We start from the raw sequence: 19,332 nt of genomic DNA, 5'->3' as shown, positions 1-19,332 counted from the left end.
TGAAAAGGCCACATTGCCACAGAAGAAAAGGAAGGGTGGTATTTTAGTGTCCTAAACCAGAAGACCTAAATTTCAATTAGTCTCCAGATTAGTCACAGAGACTTAAGCTGAGAGGTCAAATTCCAGAGCCCTGGATTATTTCTATAGGCATATGCAATTCTGAATTTTGTAAAAGTATAATATAGCAAGAGTGTCATTCTTCTGTCCATATGGCAGATCACCTCCCCCACCCCACACGTTACATATAGGAATGTAAAGCCTGATTTGTAATGTTAAAATATGGTAGAAAAAGTGGATGCAGGATTTTGCAACAACTCACTGCTATTCTTGCACTGATGCACTTTAGTTAACATTTGATTTGAATCCAGGTTACAGCCTTTAAAAAGAGCATATTTATTTTATTTTATTATTTTAAATTGTAATGTCTGCAGTATTCCTGATGTACACATGTGAGTAATCTAAGCAGCCACTAGATGGCACTGTTGCATATATCTGGCAGTAAAAAACTTACCTCTTAAAGACCACAATTTGAAAATGATAGTTTAGGGGTCTTAAGCATAGTTGTCCACTGTGTAATTACTAAAATAAATTGTGTGATAATGAGAAATTCTTATAGCAAGATGGAAAGTGTAAAAGCTTGTGTCTCTTGCACACATTAGTAAAAATGGAAATATATGTCTTTAATACTGTTATACCTTTGTAGTTGTCCTGTCACACATTTCTAAAAGCAAAACGGGGGAGACCTCTTATTCAGATACGGCTTTTAAATATTTCCCCCCACTTAAACTGGAAATCTTGCAAAGATCTAATATCTTAATTACTCTGTACACCTTCATCCACACAAATGAAGAGAGAGGAAAGAGATTTAAGAGCAGTGAATGGTTAGTTAGGCCGATTGAAAAAATAGTTTGAATTTTGCTATATTCATTTGCAAAACTATGAACGCATCCAAATCTCCTTTTACTTAACTTTTTTAAACTATAGAAACAATTTTCATGTAATGTAATTGGGTTTTCCCAGACAGTGGAACAAATGTAGGGCCCATTGCTTGAGGAATAGTGTAAAGACTGCAGCAGCCTGTCTTTATTTACTCTTTGTGTTTTGCTATTACAGTGAGGAACAGGAATGTGCTTGATGCCCAGAAATCAATTCAAAATAGAAAAATAACTGTTTGCTCTTCTCTATATTTAGAAATCTCCAGAAGTTTCACATCAGTAGTTTCTCAAGCCAGGCTCACTCTTTGTCCTGAACCTCTCAACCCCCAGCCCCCTTTTAACTTCCTTGCATGTTTATCAGTACAGGGAAGTTAGAACTGTTCATAAAGGATTATTGGACTAAAATTTAGCTATGGGATTACATTCTGTTTTTATAAATTATCACAGAACTATGTTGCCTGCCATCTAAGGGATGCTTTGATCCAAAATTTTAGTCATTGTTTCCACATTTAGGGGCTGGAATGAACATCAAAGAAATGGGTGTACTGAATTTACTGAATGCCAGAGCAGTACAATAACATACAAAGGATATAAGCAAATCCCAAAGGCAAAATGTGCTGCCAAATCTTGCACATAATAGAAGCACGAAAGTGACAGTCTATCTTTGACAAATGCATAATGATATCAATGCCAAGGGAAGGAACTAGCATACTGAAAGGTGAATAAAAGAGTTGGGAACAATTCACTGCATTTACACATTTCCTCAGTGTGTTTTCACACAAGGAAGGCAGATGACACAAATGCATTAGGTAATCATCAGAAAGGACCACAAACCTGCCAAGGTTTTTATACCAACCTGGTTCTTCCTGTGGCTCAAACTCCACAGTTAAATACAAAACATAGTTAGAAATAATTCCTCTTCAGGAAGAATTTAAAAAATAGCTACAAGGCAAGTAAAAATGGTAAATTGGTTCTTTCTTTGGCAAATTCAAATTTAATGCCCTTATGGTATTTGCAATATGCTGGTCTCCTTCCTCGGCTGATGCATTCCAAAATATTTCAAATAGTTTGTAAATGAAAGTTTAGGGTTCCACATATAAACACCAGCCTTTCCACAGCTATGGACTAACAGGATAATTTAAATACTATAACTATTAGAACCACAGCACAGAAATTCTATGATCAGGTTCTCTTATGAAAATCTGAAACCTACTTGTTAAAGCGAGGGCACACCACCTCTCACTCAAATTTGGCCCAGCCACTCCGCCATCATTTTGGGGGTCCTCTCAAGTGGGGGGCCCAGGGCCCTTTTGCCCATGCATCTGAGTGGCTCTAGAGATGGGGCAGTGGGGGAACATTAGTTACTCAAGCCAGGGAGAGTAGGGGGAGCTCCCCACTGCTTGTTGCAGAGGAAAAGGAGCTGTACTCTTTCCCACTACACCAAGGACTTTCCTGTATTTTAACCCCTTGTGTTCCCATAAAGGCACTAAGCATTTTTTTGAGAGGTGGAATAATGAGCTGAGAAGTGACAGAGCTTTACTGTTGCTTCATAGCAAAGATATTTCCACAGTTTAAGACTGTCAGCTATTGTGAAGAATGTTCTCTAGTGTTAGATATAGTCCTGCTTATCAGAACTTTTCAGAGTAGTGATCTAGGCTAGCATATATTTTACTGGTGCTTTTATTTCATGACTTCTCTCTACTTAAATAATTGGACAATAAAATTCACTTTTATTTGAGACAATCTGAGTTGGGTCTTTTTAACTGATGGGAGAAAACAGGGAGAGAAGTAAGTGCTAGTATTCAAGGCTTTCAGCATGATGGAAATTGCAATCACTCCTCCCTCACCAGGACCACAGATAGGTAAGTGCTGGTCAGACGGTGCCAGGGGAAAACAAAATGCCTTGAAAGTTTTGAGGTTTGGTTGCAGCTACTTTATTGGAAGTCTCAGCAGAATGACCAAGGATTAAATGGTGATTCTGGATGATCCACTCAGCCCTTTAGGTTTGGGTTGCAGTGTATTGATGGGGCAGTGTAGGAGAAACTTGCACAACTGCTGTCTGTGTTGTATCTGTATAATGTTGAAGACAGGACGTCATTCTCGAGAGCTCAGGCTGGCATTTTTCAAAATAACTAATTTCACACACAAAATTCAAGACATCTGCTTCCCATCCTCCCCAAAAATGGGATTAGTGTACAGGCATTTCTTTGTGTCACTGTCAGAAATACATGCACGTGTGGGATGACAACAAATAACTAAGTATAAAGAATGTTCAATGCTATTATCAGACTTTGTCTACTGCCATGAGTGCAGGGGACTGGGCTAGATGACCTCTCGAGGTTCCTTCCAGTCCTATGATTCTATGATTCCATTACCAGCTCTGTTCTTCCAGTGGTAGCAAGGGTGGGAATGTAAGTATAGACAAGAAGCCAATAACATTCTAAACACCATCTCATGTTGAACTGCTCTGAGCACAGTTAGGTGACATGGTGCTTAAAATGTCATTGCTCACCGGAAGCTCTATTGACAGTAGTGCTCCTACTAGAGCTGGGCAAAAATTTTCTGGTAGCATAGTTTAGTTGCTGAAGAATGAAGTTTCAGGATGATCAAAACTATTCATAAATTTGGGTTGAATTTGGCAAATAATTTCAGCTGAATAAAAAATTGAAGGAAAAAAATTAAGTTGAAATGGTTTGTTTCAACATTTTTGAAATTGAATGATTTGACTTTATTTTTAAATGATGATTTGTTTTGAAATTGAGCAAAATTTTTTTTAAAACGTAAGAATACCTAAAAATCTAATTCCAGACTAACATGGCTACCCCTCTGATACTTAAAAATCTAATGTAACAAAAAAATTGGCCTCTGGGCACAGAATGAGTTGTTCCGTATTGGGGCAAAGGTCAGATCAGTCTGGGGCCAGGTCAAAACCGCAAAGTCGGATTTTGCTACCAAACTGAGACCATGAAGTGAGAATCAGGGTTGGGCCTGGCCAAAGTCTTTCACTGGTGTCAGCAAAGGTTTTAAGATGGATATAGAAAACCAGGATCAAGGTCGGGAGCCCAAAATAGATTGAGAGCCGGCAGTCTGGGATCAAAGAGAGTCTCAGTAAGGTGCAGTGAGTGAGTTAAAAGCACACCGAAGGCCGCGTTGTTCAGACAATTCCCAGAAATGGCTTCCTGGTTTATATGGGGAGTGCCAGCTAATCAGGGAATCACAGAGGGTTGTTGTTGTTCATGTCCCTCAGGGCAGAACTTCCTGCAGGGCTTAGCCTCTCAGTTCCTCTTTTTGGCAATCCTGCCTGGGCCCCTGTTGGCGATGAGGAAGCAGCACCTGTCTCATACCCTGCAGACCACCATTCTTGGCCTGTGGGTTCTAGCTATTATTACTGGGCAGTGTGGAGAGTGGATCACATGGAAGTGTAGTAACTCACAGTGCTCTCCCATTCTGGCCCTAAAAGAACAGTTTCTTGGGTTACTGGACCGGATGACAGGGGTATTGATTATTTTCTATCAAGTCCAGTGAAAGTTTGGACCAAAGGGGAATTTGTAGGATCTGGCCATGACTAATTGCAGGGCCATTGATCTTGATCTCCCTAGGACATGTAATTGCAGTGGTATCTGTAAATGTGGAGAGGCTGTGGAGTTTGGATTAGGCTCTTCAAAGGCAGAAGAACAAGCTTAGGGATTTTACTGGGCTTGGATTTGTCCATTTCTCTGTTTTGGTCTGAATAGACAGGAAATTTCTCAACATTTTCCAGTGGAAACAGAGGTTAAGTTGCCAATGGCATTCCTTTTCCTCCCAGGACAAACATTTGTGACCTAGATCCACCCACATTTGTTCAGGGTTTGGTTTCATGGGATTGGGTGCAGTATGTGGGCATGGTGGCATCAGGCCCACTTTCTCTTCTCCTTTTGCTTGCACAGCCAGGTGTTAATATGAAGGACAGGATAAATGAAGGCTTTGAGTCGAGTAGTGTTCTCTACACTAGGTAGCTTGTCTTTTTCCTCTGCATGGATACCTCACAGGAACTGGTGCAGTTGTGCTGCCTCTTTCCACTCAACATCAGCCACCAGTTTTCAGAAGTGAGCAGCACATGAAGTGGTCAGCCCTTTCCCTAGCCTCAGCTTCTGGACGGCAGCTTCTGCTAAGCAGTCATGGTGTGGGTCATCAAAGATAATCGAGAACCCTCACAGGAAGGCATCCCAGTTGGATTATACTGGGCAGTTTTGGGCTAACAGAGGAGAGATCCAATTTAGCGCTTTTTGCGTGAGCAGGCTAATCACCAGCCCTGCCTTTTCTTGGTCTGTGAATATGTTCAGGGCCGCAGAAGGAAAAGCACTGGTTTAGAGAACCTTGATATTACCAGTGCTCCCTGTTGAATTGCTCTGGTAGCAGTGCTCCCCTGCTCAGGAGGGGGTGAGCTCTCAGGACAGCTGCCTTTCCTTGCGAATCTGCAGGTTGCTCTTGGAGGTCCTGTACTTCTGACATGAATTGTGTGGCATGAGTCTGTGACTGAGCCAGCTGCTCATGCAGGGCCAGCCCTTCAGCCATGGCCTGCGCTAACTGGGCTTGCAGCGTGAGGGTCTCCATTTGCAATCATGCAGCTCATTCCTGAGGGTTTGGGACCCTGTGGAAAATGAGAGATGGACCTGCCCCATCCATCTTCTGTTGAGGGATTCACAGAAGGAGGAATTTTGGAGGTGGTCTGAGTAATCTGTCAGGCCCGGATCATAGGTGGCCTGGGGTATGGCATGAGCTGCTAAGTATCGAGGCTGAAGGTCAAAGATCAATCCAGACCCAGGCCAGGTCAAAACTGGAAAGTCAGATTTTGTTCCCAAATTAAGAGCATGAGGCGAGGCTCAGGCTGGGCTAGGCTCTTTAACCAGGGTCAGCAATGATCTTAAGCCGGAGTCAGTAAACCAGTATCAGGGTTGAGTGGCAGGAGTCTGGGATTAATGTGAGTCACAGCAAGAAGCGGTGAGGTAAGGTCTAAGGCAGAAGCACACCAGAGGTCTGCATTACTTGGATAACTCCCATAAATGGGTTCCTGGCTTATATAGGGAGTCACGGAGGGCTGTTGCTCGTGGCCCTTAGGAAAGGATTTCCTGCAGGGCTTAGCCTCTCATTTCCATTCCATGCATCCTGCAGCCCCTGATTCTAGACCCGGGGGTTCTTACATAAATGATATTTTTTGGTTCAGCCACCAAACCGAAAAATCAATTAGAGCTCTGCAAATAGCTCCCGCTGTTCTTATGAGCTTTGGAGCTACACAGATGTTAACCATGGTGGGAAATTTTATAGAGAATAAAAACGAGTGTAGTCACAGCCTATGTAGATGTGCAATCGGCAATTCAATAGAGTAAGCTGCTAGTACATATTTTAAAAAATTTCACAGCTTAGTTAAAAACGGCTCTTCTATATTTCTGAAAGCACAAAGCTGAATATACCTAGACATTGTTGTTCCCTTGCATCCGTCAAACTGGTTCTGTTTTAAAATGATGTCCCACTTTCAACAGAAGGCAAGCATGTCTTCTAACATGTATCCTTTTAATTCATTTGTACCACAATCTGCTAAAGCTCATTAGCGTATAATACTGTGATTTAGCTCGTGAAAAAAGATGTGCTTGAATAAATAATCTCTTCTAATTATAATTAGTACTTACTGGGTCCCAGGTAAATTAGATGATTTGGCTTCTTCATTATTTTAGAACTTATTAGTGAAGTAACTAAATGTCCAGGAACATAAAAAAAATGTACAAATGGATGTTCAGTTGACTGCATGTAGTAAGATTTTCTGGCATGAAAAGCACAGTATTTATGAGTTAATTTAATCAGAGAAGAAAATTATTGAGTAGGTGACTGAGCAAAAATGATGACTGTGTATTATATTTTTGCCATGCAGCTGAAGAAACACATTCAATGACAGACCTTGGCAAGAGCTGCAAAGATGTTCTTGAGAATGGCATGAATAAATATTTGGTGCTGCATACAATTCACTGCATCCCAGGTCTTCAGCAAAACCAGGTGAGCTTTGGCTGGAAAATGTGGAAGAGACAATGTAAGCATGTTGGGATAATGTAAACATCTACAGTCCTCTCCCCAGCTGCTTTGCTGTAACATTTTCATTTGCATCAGCAACAACTCTGTCATTTTTTATCTGCAATACTTTCATTGCACTTCTAGGAATCAATTAAAATCACAGCTGCTTTGGAGTTCATGGCAGGCACTTCAACAATATAGCCTAAATAAAGGACTTTTATACCTGCTGAACAGAATTTACCAATCAGATTTCATCCCTACAACTGCAACCAGTTTACAAGCATATAAAGAAAAGTATGTTTCTTGCTAGGTCCATTCAGAAACAGTGAGGATGCTTCCTAATGATTTAAAATTGAGTTTATCCCAGAAGGGCTCATTTGTCTTCCAGCGGGAGGAAGGGGATGTGCCAGGTAGAAGAATTGTGATAAACAGCTGGTTTTAGGGTAATACACTGACAGTGTCTCCATTAAAAGAATTTGTGAGAAAACGTGGAGGAAAAGCTCATTTTGCTGGTCATTGTTACTCCGGGGCTGGTGTATGGTAATACTGTTTGACTAGGGCTACAGAATCGCAGCTAGTCCAAGCACAGCTGTCTGTCTGCTAAATGGAAAAGATAGACAAGAACACTTCACCCCAGTACTGTGCCCATTACACTGTCTCCTCATTGAGTATGAAATTCAGTTCAAGGTCAGAGTGCTCATCTTCAAGGCCCAGGGGAGTTTGGCACCTAAACACCTTCGAGGATCTTGGCCTAACTGTTGAAAGAACACTTTCTCCTTCCACCCCTCCCCAGGAACCAACAGGGATGATGCCGCTGATGGTGGTTTTAAGACAAAGCTGGAGAAAAGGTGTTTTCTGTGAAGGGTCCAGGCTCTTCTGCAACAGATAATGATGCACGTACATCTCTCCTACTTTAGAACACAATTCAAGACCCATCTGTTTGCACAAGATATACTTGTGTTGGGGACAGATAAGGGCTGTAGCTGAGAAGAATCTGCCATAGCTAGGGGGAGAAAGACAGCTTTATGCCACTGTTGTGGCTCTTCATCCTGTGGGTCAGTCCCTACCATAACTCAGCAGCCTCAGGGCTGCTCCGATTGTCCTTGATTGTCCACAGCCCAAAAAGAATGTTTCAGAAGCTGGTGATTAGTGGGTGTAGGAGTGCCTTGGCTATACCCCCTTTTCCACATCTAAACCCCTGTGCTGGAATTTAAAAGAGGGTACATAGAGCTGCGTTCTCTGTACTGAGGGAATAAGTGCTTTTTGCCACTAGAGTGGCACAAAGCAAGTGAAATAAGGCTGAGGATCTGGCTGAGTGAGCGTAGCCTTCTTCCCCAGCCCCACTGCCTATTTCCCCATTAGAAATAAAATCCCATTGAGGGAGGAATAGCATATATAGTCCTTACAGGATGTCACTGTGGCTTTTCTGTTTAGTTCCTAGATATCAGGGTGACTGGCAGATTAAAAAACAAGGTAAGTCACTCTACCTTCAGAGAGACACTATACTTGGGGCAAATCAGTGCTTTTGGATGTGTGCCTTTTGGGGTTTCCTTCTGAGTTTGTAAGGGTGATTGATCTTTCCTATAATGAGCCAAATGTCTGTTATGAATATGGTTTCTGTTCCTTAGCCATTGTCTGGGATAATCAATATTAAACAAACTGGATGGCACTTCTCAGGCTCAAGATGCTCCTGTCTCCTGCCTTATTTCCTCTCATCACTCTGTAGCATACTGCGTCAGAAAGCCAAGCAACATTAGGACAGAGCTTATACTGAACATGAGTTGGGCAAAGACCTTTGGGATGAGGTAGTCTTCCATCAAGGGCAGTAGCATCTAGTGGTCAGCCTACCCCCTCCATTTAGCATGTCTCTTTGAGAGTTTGAAAGGCCCAATGGAAGGTATAGCGAGACCTAAGAGGGTCAGAGATCTTGAGGAAGCAGCCCTGGGAATGAATACTGCTTGGAGAAGGAGTCTTGTTACTGTACCTTCAAGAGCCTTTTAGTGGGGATGGAGCAAGGTTCTCTCACTCAGCCAGTTAGGAAATTGTTGGGAGAAGAGGACTAGCACAAAGGCTGCCTACTTCCTCACACTAGGGTAGCCACTAACAGGAGAAGGCTGGCCTGCTGAATGCAGCAGATTGGAAGGCTAATTGGGAAAGGTATCCAGCTGAAGGGAGCTTGCAGTTGATTAACCTAAGGCTTGAGACACAAACTTCAGCTCAAGAAAGAGGGAACTCTTGCTTGAAGAATAAGACTGACTGACTGACTGACCTAAAGCAAGAGACCTGAAAAAACTACTAGCACAACAATCCAGCTGCTGCAGGGAAGAGCTGAGACTGGCTTTTAGGAAATGCCTCTGTAGCTGGCCCCAGGAAAAGCCATGAGGAACCACAAAGTTCAGGTGGGTGCACCAGAGCCTGCAGATCTTGTGAAAATGCTGATAATGAATCTGAGTCTACGAATGAAGTAAAGATAGGAGCAGCCCAGGGAAAATGGTGGAGGGATTGAAAGAGCAGTACTTACCTGCCTAAACAAGCTCCATTGGTGGGAACCCAAAGAAGAGGGTTGGGCTGGGTTCCCCTATTGTCTTCCCCCATATCAACAGGAGAAGCACAGGGGTCAAGAACAAAAGAAGCCAAGAACAGCAAGTGCCAGAAAGAGGCAGGGAGATGGGCTTGAAGGCCATTAGATTTTGTTTCCTATTTTCTGGACTCTTCTGTTAACCCCTGGAAGGGGAATGCACTGAGCAGTGACCTGGCCAGAGGACTAGGCCATGTCCAACAACACATTGAGATCTGAGCGGTGTTATAAAACAAAACAAAAAAAAAGACTGGTCGTAAGTTTCACAGTGGAAGCTGTCCCATGCTAAGTTCTTTTGAAAGCCTGGCCCTTGTTTGGGAGCTGAGCTCTCCTGAGACTCCAGCTGCAGTTATGGATGCTGAACATACGGAAATCCAGCTCTGAACTCTTGGAACATCTGGCCCGTAATATTTGATAACACAACTGATTTTTGTTTGTTAGAATAACCCTAGTTATGCCTCAAACTTGTCATTATTGATCAGCTGCTTGCTTGCTTGTCATCACTGTTGAAATGTGGTTTTAGGAGGGACTTGAATGCTAGTAGGGTATCGTGTTTTGGACCAGCTCCGGAAGGGTGATTCCCAGCATAAAATAAATGTTATCAATATTTGTCATAGGTACATGTCAGGCATGTGGGGAAAGGGAGATGGATCTTGCCTTGGATGATGCTTTCTCCAAGATGGTGAGTTATTTTACCCCTACTATTCTTCTACACTTATACAGCAATAACTTTGTTAATCAGCTCTATAAATGTCTTGCTTTTCTATTACAATGTTGAATATAAATATTCTAAAAGTATGACACCATTATCCTCCCTTTATCCTTATGTGGGTGTGTCTCAGAGTTCTCTGTGCATATTTTCTCCACTTGACCTAGTTCAATATCACCTAGAAGGAGTCTGAGCTAATCTGTGATGGCACATAAAATAGAACCCAGCAGTAGTGTGAGCAATCTGCTGTATGCTTGGACTACAGAAATTATACATGCAGGCAGATGATTCTCCTGAATTTACAGAAGCACTGATGTTCCTTGTCTAAACTCTCCCCTCACTGAAACTGCACCATTCATTGATGGTCACGTCACAGCTCAGCTAGACTGGATATTATGCTGGAGGAAGGTAGGGTTGCCAGGTGTCCAGTTTTTGACCGGAATGCCTAGTTGAAAAGGAACCCTGGCGGCTCCAGTCAGCACCGCTGACCGGGCTGCTAAAAGTTCAGTTGGCTGCAGTGGCTGTCTCTGCGCAGCTCCTGGAAGGGGCTGGCATGTCCCTCCGGCTCCTAGGCGCAAGGGTGGCTAGTGGGGCTCCACACGATGCCCCCGCCCCGAGCGTCGACTCCGCTGCTCCCATTGGCCGAGAATCACAACCCATGGAACTGCTGGGGTGATGCATGCGGACGGGAGCAGCACACAGAGCCCTCTGGCTGCCCCTGCACCTAGGAGCCAGAGGGATGTGCCAGCTACTTCCGGGAGCCACCTGAGGTAAATGTTGTCTGGAGTCTGCACCCCGAAAACCCTCCCGTGCCCAACCCCCTGTCCCAACCCTGAGCCCCATTTCGCACCCAAACTCCCTCCCAGAGCCTGCACCCCCTCCTGCACCCCAACCCCCTGCCCCAGCTCTGAGCCCCCTCCTGCACCTCAAGCCCCTCATCCCTGGCCCCACTCTGGAGCCCATACTCCCTCCCAGACCCCAAGCCCCTGACCCAGCCCAGAGTCCCCTCTCATACTCTGAACCTGTTGGCCCCACTCCCCAGCCCAGAGCTCCCTCCTGCACCCCAACCCTCTGCGCCAGCCCAGTGAAAGTGAGTGAGGGTGGGAGAGAGCGAGTGATGGAGGAAGGGGGGATGAAGTGAGCGGGGGGCAGGGCCTCGGGGAAGGGGCAGGGGTGGGGCAAGGGTGTTTGGTTTTCTGCAGTCAGAAAGTTGGTAACCCTGGGAGGAGGCATTGTTCTGCATCTTTTCACTCCATGCCCTTTTTTATGTGTTAAGGATGATTTGGAATGGCAAATAGCTATTTGTTTCTAACATGGCTAGGTGCTGGGTGCGACCAATAATTACAGTATCACAAAGAAATAGGGTGGAAGGTCAGTATCTCTCCTGGAAACCATAAATCCTCCCACCTTGTTATAGACACATACAGTCTCTATCTCGCTCCTGCCCCTCCCCAACCTCTCTTACACAAAATTTAACAGAATATTCACCCACATTTTTTAACTTTATGCATGTCTTCAATTAAAATAATAATGTGCCCTATTTATTATACAGAAATTGTGGTTCATGTTGTAAAGAGTGCTGTGTTCATATTTTGATTGCATTCGTGCTTCCCCTGGCTTGTATTTTAAAAAGTTCAGACACAAAATTTTAAAATTCCTTAAGAAAAAAAGGAAGGGGAGGGGAAAGAACAACATGCCAGTGGTTTCTCATGTTACTAGGCTAACAGTGTAACTATTTCTGAACTCTTTATCGATGGCACCCAGAGATAATTAATTTTCATGCAGCTTTCAATGCATATTCCTCAGTGACTGTTCTGTCTAGTATCATTGTTACCCAAAGGGTTGTATGATGTTTAGATACCATAGAAAGTGAAGTATACAAAAGTGTGGGTGTTTCCCCAGAACCTTGTTGGGAACTGGCATTAGAGAACAAGCTGCTAATCACTCCTAGGTGATTAGGTCAAATATTTATATTCAATGTTTTAAGATAGCAAGACATTGATAGAGCTGAGCTACAGTGGATCAGCCATCTCCTGCTATCACTGAACATGGACCTTGTGGGGAACTTTCATCTATGCTGCGGCTTTCATTGCAGGATCTCAAGATGTTTTGATCAGGCATATTTTATCTAACTGAATTATGCTTCAGATCCTAACATGGCACCATATTCAGGGGTGTACTCTGTCCCTGATGTGTATTCAAAATGTACATTTATATTAATGCAAGTTATGTGGACAAATCATGGGGAGAACAGATCACCCAGGGTGAAATTTCCATCCCTTGCTGCTCCCACGTAGAACCTGAATAAGTGGACCTTGTACAGGGGAAGGGTAGGGTTAACATGGTGCCCCCAATAAAGTTGTGGGGCAGCACCACAGCCTTTCTTCCATACAGCTGCTAACCCTACACAGTCCCTGCAGCAATCTATTGGCTCTCAGAGCCATTAATTAGCCTATAGTGTCTACTTGATTTTGTTTCTTGTATATCATCACTGACAGCAATTAAACAAAATTAGTAGGAAAGACACATGTTGTCTCTCCTTGGGATGTTACTAAAGCTGTCTGAAGGAACAATGTTTAATTTATTCTTCAAATGGTGGGGAAAATCTTCACAAACAATTAGGGATTAGTATGAAATCAGCTTTAGCTATTACATATGATGTACATGATATGAATACTCAGTATGGAATAACTGTGTTTTGAAGAGTTAGACATAGATTGTGGAAATAAGTTCTTGGTTTAGTTTCAATAGAGTTTAAAATTACATCTAATATATAATGTATCTTGTTTCCTTGTATTATTACTCTACATACTAAAATGTAGGCCTAACTTTAAAAAAAACAAAAACAAAACCCACATTAGAGACAAATTCTTAGCTCTGCAAATTTTTTTTTACTTCAGTGGAGATAAAGGAATAAATTAAAGAACTGAGGTAAATGGGACCCTTTGTACAATACAAGGACAATTTTTGGCCCTTCCTACGCTTCTGCCTTTAACCTGCAGATTTTATGATGAACTTTTTGGAGCAAATTATTGCACTGAATCAAATTTGGAGTTGTTAAACCAATGATACCCTACAATTAGTCTTGGCACATATTTACAAAACTCCAAACACGTTTCTTTTGTACACACTACTGAGGAATGTTACATAAAATTAAGCACCAAGTAATGATTTAATTTGTGGTTAGTTAATAATACACAGATGATCACACTGCTAGAAAGTCTATCTCTTGGGACAGTAACAGAGATACAGGCAAATGAGAATTTGAAACTGACAGGCTGTGAGCTATACATATAAGAGGGAAAAGTCAGATGTACACCATCAGTGGCTTACTTTGCCACACAAGCCTCATGGAAGGATTTTATCAGGAGAAACCATCCTGCATGACCTTTTGTGTTTCTTAGATTACTTGAAAGTTATTTTTGACTTCTTGCCCAGAGCAGGGATTTTACAAAAACTGAAAGGGGCCCTAGCTTAAGTTCTCACAATGACCTAGATTCCCACACCATAGTATGAACTACTGCATTTCACAAGCTACTGTAAAATTTCTTGGCAATTGGTGATAAACAGGCATGCCTTATGAGGAAACCTTTCTTCCTTTGTCTTTTTTCTCTGTTCCTTTTTTTTTTTTAAGAAAAATAAAATTCCAGACTTAATCCAGAATGAAATCAAACACTGTCATCATGTAGAAATAAAAAGGGTTAGTAATATAATTTGGATATGATACGTAAGAGCTAGATTGTGCCTTTAGGCTCGGCCAAGATGGAATAAAGGGGTGGCACACAACTGCTCCACTTCAAAACAGCAACAGGAAGGAATTCTGAGTCATAAGCGCTGCCTTCCCCCTGTTCCTTACCACCCACTTCCTCACAGGGGAGAATATTTGGAAAGTTGTTTTCTATACCAGATCCAGGTTGTCTGAGACTACTACACATCACTGTAGTAGCAAACTCTAAGGATTTGTCTACTTGCCACTGCGGATGAGAGTCCCAGCTCAAGGAGACATACTCACTCTAGCTCTCATTGAGATGCACACTAAAAATATGTCATATGGTAGCATGGGCAGTGGCTGGTAGCAGGAGGGCCTAGCTGTCCTGAGTACAAACCCATCTAGACCCTGTGAGTGCATTTGCAGTATTGGCTCAGGCTACCCATTCATGGCTACACTACTATTTTAATACACTAGCTCGATGACTTTAATACACTAATTCAATGAAAGCTAGTGTGGGTGTGTCTTTTGGTTGGGAATCACACCCCAGCCCCAAGTGTAGACATATCCTATGATAGACCCAGAACCAGGATTCAAGTAGGCCGAGCAAGAGGGTGAGGGGAAGCAATACTCCCCCTTATTCCTTTGCTTGACTGAGTAAGGCTTTGTCTACACTAGAGACCTTACAGTGGCACAGTTGTACCGCTGCACCTCTGCAAGGTCTCCCATGTAGTCACCCTATGCTCTCCCATCAGCATAATTAAATCACCCCAACGAGCATCTCCCACTGACCTCGTGGTGTCCATGCTATGACACCATCTGTCTTTCCCCTGCCCCCTGTCCATTTTGTCTCTTATTTCTCTACACTACATTCTTACCCCCCACCCAATTTCTTTCTTGTGCCCTTCTCTTTGGGTTTCTCCTCTCACCCCAGTAGCTGCACTCTCCGTTCCCCTGAAGACTATGATGTTTGGCAGGGGACCTAAGCTGAGTACCAGAGTGTAGAGGCAGCCATTATCATATGAGATGCTCTGGAGGTGGCTACATTAGGGTTGGAGGGATTAGATTTCAAATAAATATTTGGATGATTCAACCAAGAAAAATATTACCCTTTGAAAAAATAAAATATACAAAGTGCTGGAAGGCTAATGAAGTTGCTAACTTTACTTGTATGTAAGTGAGGTACCTTTTCAAGCAGTCTAGCCCCATTTTCTGCTAAAGTACATGCAGCACTAATAGTACTAAACCCTGACGTCCTTATTCTATATTTCTTTTTCTATTCTATGACATCCCAAATATTCAGATTATAAGGGATTTTGTGGGTTGATATAACTTTTTATATCACTGTAAATTAATGTTGTTTTTAGCAATATTCCCTATTGCCCATTTGTTTAAGATCATAATGGGTTTTTTCTAATTTGGTTTTGCCAACTAGTGTAAAAAAATTTTTTTTTTGAGGTGTGAAAAAAGCCATTTGGCTCATGAAGGCTCATTCGCTCTATTAATACACATGTACCATCCACAGTCTCATTGTTCTTGGTGCATTAAGACAGTCTCTTATTTTGTGGTAATACAGAACTGATTTTTCAGTATGTAAATTACTGTCACTCTTTTCCTTTGAATTTCTAGTTAGTGGGGTTGAGTAGATGTAAGAAAGCAGAAGCTGGCTCTTAAAACTCGAAAGTGTAATTAGAAGAATTGACTTGACAAAGTATAAGGATTGGTTAAAGCTGGCAAGGTTTCTCAGTTTAGAATGTGTCACTGCTGAGTCACCCTTAGGGTTGGACAGACAGTGGATGGTGCCTTTATAGGAGATACAGATCACAGTGCCTGGTCTGAGTAGCTGAGCTAATGTAGTGGAGATGTGCAGAGCAGGAATTATCCCCACTCATTCCATGGAATGGCTGCACAGTCACTCCAGAATGGCTGAATGCAGGATGTTTACTCCTTTCCCTCTCAGCCCCATGTTGGGGTGGGACCGAGGAGCCACACAATAGGAGATCATTTGTCCCTGTTCTCTCCTTTCCATGTGACCATACTGTGTAGGAAGTGTCACAAACAGGATGTACAACCTATCGATGGTTCTACCAAATCATCCTCCCCCTCGCCCACGCACCTTTCACAGAGAAACCTCACCATTCTGATGCACATGGGCCTTCGTGCAGAATTCTATAATTTCATTCTATCTTGCCCAGATTTGTCTCGTACTGTTCTAAGTACTTATTCAGCAATTCTACTGGATGTTTTTAAATTATGTTCACAACATTATCTATGATGCACTATGCCATATTTTTCAAAGTCTTGTGGTCCCATTGCAGTCCTATTCCTTGTGTGTTGGTATTCATTATTTTTGTCACTATTATCTGCATTTGTCAATAATACATTAGATTTTCCATATGTCAGTTCTTCAGCCAAAGCACCCTGTCTTACTATTTCTTAATCTTTTTTTCACTCAACAGCCACTTTTTTTTTTTTGTTGGCAGCCAAAATTCAAAACTAGAGATGTGCTGAGAGGTGGCGGTTAGATCCAAATTCAGGTTAGGGTTTGGGGTTCAAGGTTGAATCAGGTTTTGGAATTCATAGTGTAGGTAGAATTTTGATGTCATGAAAGGCTTGTGCAGGTATTCTGCATAGGGTGAATTATTAATGCACTGTCACTACACCTCTACCCTGATATAACGCAACTCGATATAACACGAATTTGGATTATAACACGATAAAGCAGTGCTCCGGGGGGTGGGGCTGCACACTCCGGTGGATCAAAGCAAGTTCGATATAACATGGTTTCACCTATAACGCAGTAAGATTTTTTGGCTCCCGAGGACAGTGTTATATCGAGGTAGAGGTGTACTTACTTTTTTTTCTATAACTTCTCAAAATTTGAGTCTGTTCTGCCTAAATATAATCTGACAGTATGTATCTTATTACTATACTGAGCAAACTGTAAATAACTAATCCAAAAAATCCATCTGGTTAGTATGTTTCTATGAAACCTCCGACTTCAACATGGAAGACTTATTTATGGTTGGGTTCCCACTATCAGAACTTTCTAATGGCTATGTGATTTTTAATAACATGGAATTTAGATATCTGTTTTTTTAAATTATTAAAAACAGAAAATGGCACATGTCCTTTTAATTTCCTCACGTCATGCTGTGTGATAAGCTCCAAGATAATATGTTGCAAGTAATAAGTCAGTGTTTCCAAAGCTATAGTTGCATTGTGCACCCAAATATACAAAGCTATTTCTAATTATCTGCATACCATTTAAAGTCCAGGATAATTCAATGTCCACATCTGTACTTCACCTCTACTTATTTCCATTACCTTGCATATTATAGATGTCAAATTGATGGGCCTGCAGTTCCCTAGAGTGGCCATTATAAATATCAGTACTACAGTGAAATGCTTCCAGTCTTCTGGAACCTCATTTGAACTAAGCAAGTCCTCCATAATGATCATTAATGATGTATTGCTTGCATATAAATGTTGGATATTAATCTTTTGTATATTTACACTATTCTATCAGAGGTTTGTTCATCCCTCTAATACACAGCTAATCAATGACTGAAACAGTATTGTGTTTATGAGAACTCTGCATGTATACTTAGTGAAGTACTATTTTTATTTTTAGCTCTTCTGGTGGTGAATCTTTTCAAAATTCTAACTCTCTTCTGTTGAATGAACTGTAATTTCCTTTAAAATCAAACATTGAAAATGCACTGAGTAAATTAAGATGTACTCAGAACAAAGAATTTCTGAGAGATGTAAACTAGAGCTGGGTGAAAAAAATCTGCAAATATTTGCAGATTTTTATATACATTTGTTGATCATGTGCATTCCCCTTTGCACTTGTTTTTCATGAACATTTGAGTGATTGAATCACACAGGCCCAAATGTTCATGGAGTGTTAATTGCAAAGTTGTAGAATCTGATGATGATTCGTGTGTCAAATTAAAATGCAAAAGTGCTTCTCTAGTCATCCATTGAAGGAACAGAAAAAAACGTAATGCGACTTTTCTGACCAATTATGACTAAGCAACACAGCTTAACTAACAAGCCCTGAATTCTTGCAGTGACTGTTAATGATTTGCAGAATTTTTTAAAAGTGTGTGTAGAGGGGAGAGAGAATGAATAACAAATACATTTGAGGAAATGATCTGCTTATTGACATTCCAAGACCAGAGATAAAAGAGGCTAAATTAGTTGAGACAATCCTAAAGTTACGGTCAGGAGTTTTGCCCTGCTCCTCGTGGGATAGGCTAGAAGTGAATTTTGTCCTGTTTGGGTTTTTTAAAGTGTGTATTTGCATTGGAATGAGGCCCATATAGAAGAATAACGCTTTGTCTGGGGTTATGACGAGTGTCCATTGCAGTCTTTTCAGGGTTGCCAGCTCTCCTGTTTTTATCACCAGTCTCATGATATTTGGGGGTTGTCTTCAAGCTCCAGATCCTGAAGGCATGTGAATCAATGAGCATTTAAGCTTTGATTTTGAAATAAAGTCAGTTTCTAGCCCTAATGGTCATGGAGAAAAGTTTGGAAAAGCCACCCAAGTGTCCCTTAAGGGCTCAAATCAGAAAAACATTTTTTTGAAGTGTTGTATTTTAAGTCAATCTCGTGTGTGTGGCATGACTTTTTGTGTGTGTGTGGTCTAACTCATGATGGTAGAATGCTTGGAGTTGGCAGTAATGATGCCAATTTAGTTTTCTCCATATTCCAAAACTGATTGCACTACTTTGCCTTGGACTGAAGGAAAGTAGGCTCCTCCTACCATGAAAAAGATGGCCTGTTAGAAACTTGTAACTAATATCAAAGAAGCAAGGAATAGTGTGTGTACTGAAAGTTAAATTTTTAAATCGCACCTAAGGCCCAGATCCTCAGAATGTATTTAGGCTTTAACTTCCACTGAAAACCATGGAAAATAAGTGCCTAAATGTCTTTGAGGATATGTGTGTTAGTGATTTTAGAAGCACAATTTCCATTGAAAGGGCCTTGTGTGTTTGTGTCAATTGGTGTAGCTCCATTGACTTCGGTGAAGTTACTCTTATTTCTATCAGATGAGGATCTGGCTCTCTTTCAGTGCATAGATGAGTGCCTTTCTGCAGCACAGTCAGCAGCCAAGCTGTTTGCTGCTGCTTGTTATAGAGGAGACATGCAGTGTGCTCTCTCACTGAGACCTTATTCTTGTGCTTTCATGATTTGTTGTGCTGTTAATCTCAAATAAAGGTCATTCTGACTCAGCAGATACAGAATGTGGAAAAATAACAGACACATTTCAGTTGGAGAGGCTCTTCGTTGGTTCCATCAGGAGTTTTTAATGATCTCAAAATCAAAAATGAAGACTACAAAAAGCGGAAAC

Source organism: Trachemys scripta, chromosome 11 (assembly GCF_013100865.1).
Source record: "Trachemys scripta elegans isolate TJP31775 chromosome 11, CAS_Tse_1.0, whole genome shotgun sequence".
Taxonomy (NCBI): domain Eukaryota; kingdom Metazoa; phylum Chordata; order Testudines; family Emydidae; genus Trachemys; species Trachemys scripta.
This window is presented reverse-complemented; position numbering follows the sequence as displayed.